We start from the raw sequence: 8,410 nt of genomic DNA on the forward strand, positions 1-8,410 counted from the left end.
CAGTCTTGAAGATGTAGTGTTGGCCTTTGAAATATTAGTAATTTTCGCCTCACAAACATTAATATACTCTCAATAGTAAACGCCTGATGGCCTAAAGTTATCGAACAATTGTAAAGTAAAAGAAATGAACCATCGCATAGCAGTGACAGAATCTATTATTCTTTATCTTTGCCGTTCTTGCGCGGTGCCAGTAAATCTCTATGTACATGTATCGATTAATGGTGTAAAAAAGAATGCTGTTGTTTCAAGACAAATGAGGCTTTTGGCGCCTCACCTTTTACTGTTTGTATTTCATGAGAGGCGGACGCGGACTTGCTGCGTTCCGCAACTGTATTTTATATTCTAAGTGAAAGTATTGAGTGAATATGCTAATTGTTATTTTTTCCAATCAGAAAACATGTAGTTTCTTGTAACTGATATCGAACAGACAGAGTCAAAAGGACATTTTGACTGTTATGTATAAAGTATCTAACCACAATGGTCATCTATTGTAATTTAATATAAAAAGGTACGTAGCATTAAAAAACGTGTGTTAAAGATAAGTGTGCTTATTTTGGTAAATTAACCTTGATGATTCCATCTCCTTATTTACCTGTATGTTAATTATTTTTGTGTTACTTCATCATCAGAAATACGATCACGCTGATGGGCCGAATGCAGCATGAAGCAGAAGGAACATTATCGTTTTCCTATTATTTCTGAACCAACTCCTTTTTTTTTAATTGTGTAGTGTTGCATTTCTTTTAAAGTCTATAAATCTTCTGGTCCCTTAGTGTTGATCCGGGTATGACTACATCGCGACTATAAAAATGCATAGAAATGATAATGTTTCTTCCGAACGATCTCAAATATATATATATATATATATATATATCAATATGCTGCTCTTATTCAGGTATTTAATGCTCAACGTATGTTATTATAATAGTGTAATCAATCCCTGATTCTGTTGCCAAGTGGCCCACCAAAATATTCACTTTTTCGACATTAAAAAAAAAAGTAACAGTTCTTTTCATTTTCGTCCCCCAAGAGCAACGCTACACCTTCCAACGAAAAGTGCTGACTCTTGACATGCAGACAGGTAATGGGCCACAACAGAGCAAACCCACCGCAGAGTCAGTCAAAGTTTTGAAGAATATTGGTACGTAGGTCATCACAGAGTAGACCCACTGTAATCCTTGTAGAAATTACGATATTGGTTGGCCATCAAAAATGCAGACCCACTATAGTCCTTGTAGAGATGGCCAGCAGCCATCTATTGCGACTGTGCAGGTGCACAATCACCATCGAAAAGTCTTGCGGAGAAGATAGCAAGTCCATAAACCACCACTTGTGCACGCACAAAGTTTTTGGAATTGTCCTTAGAACCAGCAATGCTGTTATTCAGTCCCTTGCTGAATTAGTAACACACGTGCAAACACTAACAGTCCCAACTTCTCACATATTGTGCCTATACTATGACCAACAGAAAAGTGCGCAGTGAAATGAATGCTTACAAGTTACTTAATTTGATGAACTGGTGTCAATTACAATTTTATAACATAAGAATACAATAACAAAGGTACAAAATACATCATTAAAGAACATAACAATACAGATAACATTTGTGGTACAGGCTTTACAAAAGAATCAAACTAACATATACATCAGTGTTACAGGAATTATGACATAATTAAATACATAAAAGATGAGAATAACTTTTGAAACATTAACTTTACACATGAGCATTAAAACAAAACAGAATAAATAATGTCTAAGCATATTTACAAAGTAAATAACATATTATTAATGCAAATTATATTTGAGGCTAACAGTATTCCTCATCATAGTGAATGTAGCTAAGTATTAGAAGAAGAAAAATTCTATGAAATTACACAGAGACAGGAAGAAAACAAATACACAAGGGTACACAAACACATAGTGGGATAACACAAAAGGAAAGTACAGGGTTTGTTTTCAGTGTAACATTTGGTACTGCAGTCCAACCCAAAACTTCATTCCATAGATCGTTCCTCTTATTTCGACATTTGCTCCAGCCAAAAAAATTCTATCCAAGAATGCTTTCTATATTCTGTTCACACATTTCTTACCTCATTATTTATTTACCATTATCTTACCTCAACATTTATTTCCAAGAAAATCCTACCTAAACCTGTTGTCCCTAAACCCTACTTTTTTTTGTTCATATCCTCTTTCAAAATTCTTTTCTTTGGCCACACCATTTTCTTATAGCTTCTCAATGCATATCTTCCAATTCATCATAGTTAGTTTCTTATATAGTCTAGTCTACCCCCTCTTAAGCTAACATAAATCTACTGAGCTCAGATGCTAAACTAAGGGACGAGGCAATGCGGCAGCACAAAACAATTAACATGAACAGCAATGACAAAAAAATTCAAATTGGCAAAGTAAGCAACAATATTACAACTAATATAAGGCAATGAGCAGTAAACAAGAAAAATAAATCAGTAATAAACTGGCTTAGCAGAGTAACACAAAGTCAAATTCAGTAACACTATGCCTGGCACACAGCAGCACCAAATAAAAAAAACTTATATCTAAACATGACATAGCTCAAGCAGAAAAAATATTACATTAAAATTGCCATGTCTAATACCTATGTCACATCTTAACACTAGAGTGATGCATCACGAGAACTTACACTAGCGGATAAGTTACCAAATCGTAAAGAAATTATTTATGCAATTCCTGTGAAGGGAAATGTCTATTTATGTGCCCTCATTTTCTTGGAAGTAGATCATAAATTTCTTATTGACTGGATCTGTAGGCATAAAATAACTATTAGTACATATATTAAATTTTATTTTAACCAATGCTGCAGTGCAGCTAGAAACGAGATATTAAAGAAAATGAGCAAATATGTACAAAGGACGGCATGAAACATCATTCATTAGCCATATGGCATTTCATAATGCAGTACAAATTCCCTCAATTTTAGAGAAAGACGCTTCTCATTATCAGGTGTGCAGATGTAAGCGTGTCGTATTTGCGGTGATTTCTACAAAGGAATGTCAAAAACTCACACCCCATCTTCACGCCTTCACAGTGGGACGAATTAGTGAACGTTATAGACTTATTCATGAAGGAAGAGTTCCGGTCTGGTAGGAGGAAGCCACCCCTGAAGACCTGGAAGCCATTGCAGAAATCGAACGTAACCAGCGACAGTTCCAGTAATGTAATGCGAGGCCATCACCAGTGTAGTGGGACCCATGCAAACCCCACCGGCCCGTCATTTCGGCCGTTCGTCTTCCACTTCTCTCACTATCCCTCTCACTATCCTTTAATCTTTCTTTTATTTAAAAAAAATGCAAGCACAAAGTCAAGCAGACCAATAAGTCAAGTAATTTCCTACCGAAAACGTCATGCCAGAAGGAGAAGCGCCTTGTGCGCTAGCACTTCTCTTACAGTCGAGGATACTCCCTCAGCCTTGTGCGAAGTGAAGTGAAGTGTAAAGTTGTGTAAGCAAATACCATATTAGCTAGGGCTCCTTGTGCTTGCCCAACACGTGATACACAAAGTAAGCATGTACCCCCCTGAGGATTATTGTAATTATACCCTCAGGTGTTACAGATTACAGCAATGGAATGAAATGTATCACGGAAAACCTTTGTATCATTGTACTTCAAATATCTTTAAAAATAAATGTTTTAAGTACAAAATCAATCACTCAAATACGTGTCCTGTAGCGCTAAATGTGCGTCTTGTTGTAAGATAATCTCTGTGGAAATGTCGTAGTTGTTTTCCTCCGAAAGCTAAGTTCTGCAGAAGTCAATGTACTTACCTCATGATAAACAAAAGTGAAATGCTTTGAGTATAGATATCTTAGATATTACGCTTATTGTTGTGATGAAGAAATTACTGTGCTGTAACGTATTGTTGTGCTACAGAAGAGGCTGTCTCATTGTAGCTATACCACAAAAGTTACTATTAAAACATGTTTTACTTTCCAGACGAATTCAGAAAAACTGTGCAGATATAAAACAGATACACCGCAAAAGCAACATTGTAAATTGTCACTCATTAGTAACGTCGTGATATAATCTTGTAGCTGTAACATAAACTAACCACTGTGTCATCTGGTATCTCTCAGAAAGTACTTTAATTCAGAATGTATTTTCAAGTACACCAAAATGTTGCATTAAAATCTCATTAGCAGTACTGGTAAATGTTCTAAGTATGTGAGCCTTATAGTCGTTACGTAATCGTGCAACTAACAAGCAAGAATGTACACACACAATAACACTGTGTCGTCTGTTCGCAATAACAATGCATTCGTAATTTCTGTTTAAATAAGTTCTCTTGGTTCTTGGCTGGATATTTAACTTCAAACATTGTTGCATGATAAGTTTCTAAGTGTGACAATGCATACTAGAAATGTAAAGTGAAACGTTTTATGGCAAAGACAAAGTTAAAAAACTAATTATCTTTCAATAAATGGTTTCACATGTGAAATGTGGTGTAGCCCTTTGCTCTTCCTAGTACGCAGTTTCAACTTTAACGCAATTATCATGTGGTATACGTCGGTAAGGAATACTGGAATTTTTCTCAAGGTTAGCGTCTATGTTATTTTTCCCTGAGCCAGCGGGCGCAAGTGGCTGCCTGTGGTGCGAGTCATTGTCTGTTTCTTTGTTGGCGCGCGTCGTTATTGGGATTAGGAGACCTAACTTCTACAAATTCGCCTTGCCGAGAGGGCTCTGCTCTGTTAGAATCCCGCCAGTTCTGATGCAATTCAGGTCTGTCGTTACGATGATATCGTCTGTCGTCATGTCGGTAGTTTTTGTAGTTTCTTTCTTGACGGTTAAGTGGTGGAGAAATTCTCCCTGAATCGTACCTGTGCGCTGCACCGTTGCGTCTAAAGTTATTCTGTCTCCCGTAATAATAATTATTTTGGTTCCCATATTGTCTGTTTCTCTGAGTGTCTCTGTCATATTCATTACTACGGAAATGCGATATCTCTCTGTAACTATTACTCTGCCAGTGTTTGTCATACGGGTGGTGTCTCTTTTGGTCACGATTTACGTTGTAAGAATAGAATTGTCGTGTCCAGTTATTGTTTCTGTCGTCACAGAATTGTGACGGATGTGACCTGTAGTGATTGTTTTCCTGTTTTCGCATCCCGCGACTGTCTGTGTCAATTTCTAATTCTTGTAAGAGTCCCTGAAAAGCTTCAATGTCGTCTTTGCAACATCCTGCTAAAATAATATATCGTAAATGTTCAGGCAGTAGCAAATGCGGATGAGTTCTGAGGGGCTGTATGGGTTTGAAAGATACTGATTCTTATGCAACATGTCTTCAAAATATTTCATAAGACTGGAAAATTCAGCTTGTTCGAAACGTTTCATCATTATGATGCCATGTTTTACTCGGTCTTGTGTAGCTTGAGACCAATACGCTGAGAGGAAGGCATGATAAAATTCTCCTTCACTGTGACAATCATGAATGACCGATCGCATTCTTACAGCTGGTTCATTCTCCAAGTAGCCACACATAAATTCTAATCTGTGTTCTAATGACCAGTTGTGAGGAAAACAATGAGAGAATTGATGGAGCCGCGCTTGTGGATGAATGTCGTTGGCAGAATTCTTAAACGTTTTGAATTTACGTGTAGTAATGAACAGCTTATAGTCAAAATCATCATGTCGGCGAGTCGCATGTCAGTCATTGTTACGTCGTGTCGGCGGTTCCATCTCAAAATTCGGTGCACATTGCCAATTTCTTTCATAACTTCCGAAATGCCCTGTGTTATTATTTTGTGGCTGTTCCGTATGTCTATGTCCCTCTTCCCGTATTGGGGCGCGAGTGTCCTCTGAAATATGTAATTCTTGTATTACCTGCGTCAACTGATCTTGTACTTCCCGGATTTCTCTTTGGTACTGTGTATTAATTTGATTCTGATTTTGTTTGAATTTCCTAATTTGTTCGCACTCTTCTGTGTCATTAAAGACTACTGGTTTTGTGTCATTCAGATTATCATCTACCTTCGTAGATAAATTATTTAGCTGATCCGAAAGTTCAACTACTTTCTTTGATAATGAACTAATTTCCTCCATGTGTCTTTCTGAACCAATTTTCAGAGTATCTACTGTGTCCTTTAAGTTTTTGCAAGTTGCGTAACCGAATCGGTAGATGCAACTGAGTCAATTTTAGCCCACAAGATCTCATGATTTTCATGAACAATGGTTTGCAGTTCTTTTATGGCTGCTTTGTGATTCTGTAATGCATTTTCATGCCGCGAAAAAATAGGTTGAAAATGCTCACAAATTTGTGTTTTTACGTCATTACAGACTTTTTGACATTTCGATTCAATATTATGTAACTCAGTAGTTAAATCTTCACGTGTTTGTTCAAGTGTGGTGTCTAACTTTTGAAGCTTTTGCTGTGTTTGTCTCTGATTTTGTTCCATTGTGTCTAACTGTTGCTGTGTTTCTCTCTGATTTTGTTCCATTGTGTCTAACTTTTGAAGATTTTGTCCCATTTGTTTCTGATTTTGTTCAAGCGTTGTGTCTAACTTTTGTTGCCTTTGTCCCATTTGTTGCATTAACTGTAATAACAGTGCACTGGTGTCTGAAACATGTTCTTCAGTGCTTTTCGGCAGTGAATTTGCACCGGCAACATTCACATTTTGACAAGCGGAAAATGTGTCTTGACTCATTTGAGAAAACAGTGAGAACCCAAAACCTGAGTCTACAGTATTTGCAATATTGTGTTCTGTCATTCCCAATTCCTGAGGCGAGCTGTTGCTGACCGACCGATCGATAATGCTTCCCTGTTTATTATCTGTTTCACTGTCTACACCTTTATTTGACGCCCGCTCCATTTCCCTATTCACAGTTACCAAATTACTATTTTGAATATTAGTTAATTCATTACATGGTGGCGTTAACACACTGCTTTCGTCTTCACTGTCATTTCTCAGTTTACTTTGGAGCCTAGTGTTACGTTTTTCACACACCATTATTTTCACAATATTTCACACGACAACACAGAAAAGCACAATTTGAAGAGCAAAAATAAGAGAACACATTAACATAGCACTGAAAATAATATCTAGTTAATTGCAGCTGCGAAATACTTGGTGCAAATCTCCATGCGTGCCACACCTGTTTTACTGTACAACAATGAAAGTCTGCAACTACAAAGTAAATTCTCTCTATAATTACGTGCTAGCACTAAACAATAGCTACACTAATTACACAAACTACAAGGAAAAAATCAGAAGATTCCAGTGAGGTATCCTAGGCTAAGGGTCGACATATGAAACGTCCCGTTAGAACAATTATACAAGACTGTGCTTAAACTGACACACCATATTTTTAGCGCAACGCAATCTGACTTTCAAAAATCCCTACAAAAGAATGGCCCTGATTAACATTAACCTAAACTTTTCACAAATCACTTACCTCACAAAAATCTTCGTTACTCGAACTACTGCAATACAACGAGCGCCACTACCGCCAGCTAAATGAAAGATTCAAACTACGGAAGGCACTAACTACTGATAGGCATAGTTAGCAAATGAAAGATTTTAATAGAGAACAAACAATGTATTTACCTTAATAGTCATAATATATATAGCAGTTCATAATACCCAGTATAACAAATTTCAAAACTCCGCCATCTCTCTCCCCACATCCACCACTGCTGGCGGCTCACCCCCAACTGCGCAACGCTACGCGCTGTTCACATCCAGCTGCCGCTGCCCAACACTACAATGGCAGACAACAATGCAAACTAGGCAACGACTGCACACAGCACATCCAGTGATTTTCATATGATTTTCATACCGAGCGCTACGTAACGTTGCCGATAAGAAAACATAAACAGCCTACTTACATACTGACAGACCCTTTCTGCTCATACAGCTTCTCTGCTGCAACAGAATACTCTCCGCCTCATTTTATAATAGAGCCTTCGCCTCTCGTGATATCTAGTGGTCATTTCCGCATTACACATGGGCGTTCGCGTACTTTTAATCAGACGGTGTATTTGTCAGTACTCGACAAACGCAGCATCAGGAAGGACCGTAGATATCACAGCCACACTGATTTTGGAGATAACGCGTTGTACGGAGGTCACATGATTGAGAATACCGCTCCATGTCAAGTGAGGAAGACGAAATCAGTATTGAGTCATACCGTAATTTTTGGCTATCACCGCTGATACACGCCTCGGCTTTGAATCAAAGAGGCTCTTCCACATATTGCCAAAGCTGCTGTGCTGTAACAGCTGGCGGTGTATCTCAGGCCAGTCGTTTCGCAGTCACCGACAAGACGTTCGATACACGAGATATCGGAAGAGCATTTAGGGCAAGGCAACAATATAATTCTGTGGGCGACGAAGAAGTCTTGAATATGGCGTGCGACATATGGTGACTCAGTGTCCTTTTCCA

This window comes from Schistocerca cancellata, chromosome 7, assembly GCF_023864275.1.
Source record: "Schistocerca cancellata isolate TAMUIC-IGC-003103 chromosome 7, iqSchCanc2.1, whole genome shotgun sequence".
Lineage (NCBI taxonomy): Eukaryota > Metazoa > Arthropoda > Insecta > Orthoptera > Acrididae > Schistocerca > Schistocerca cancellata.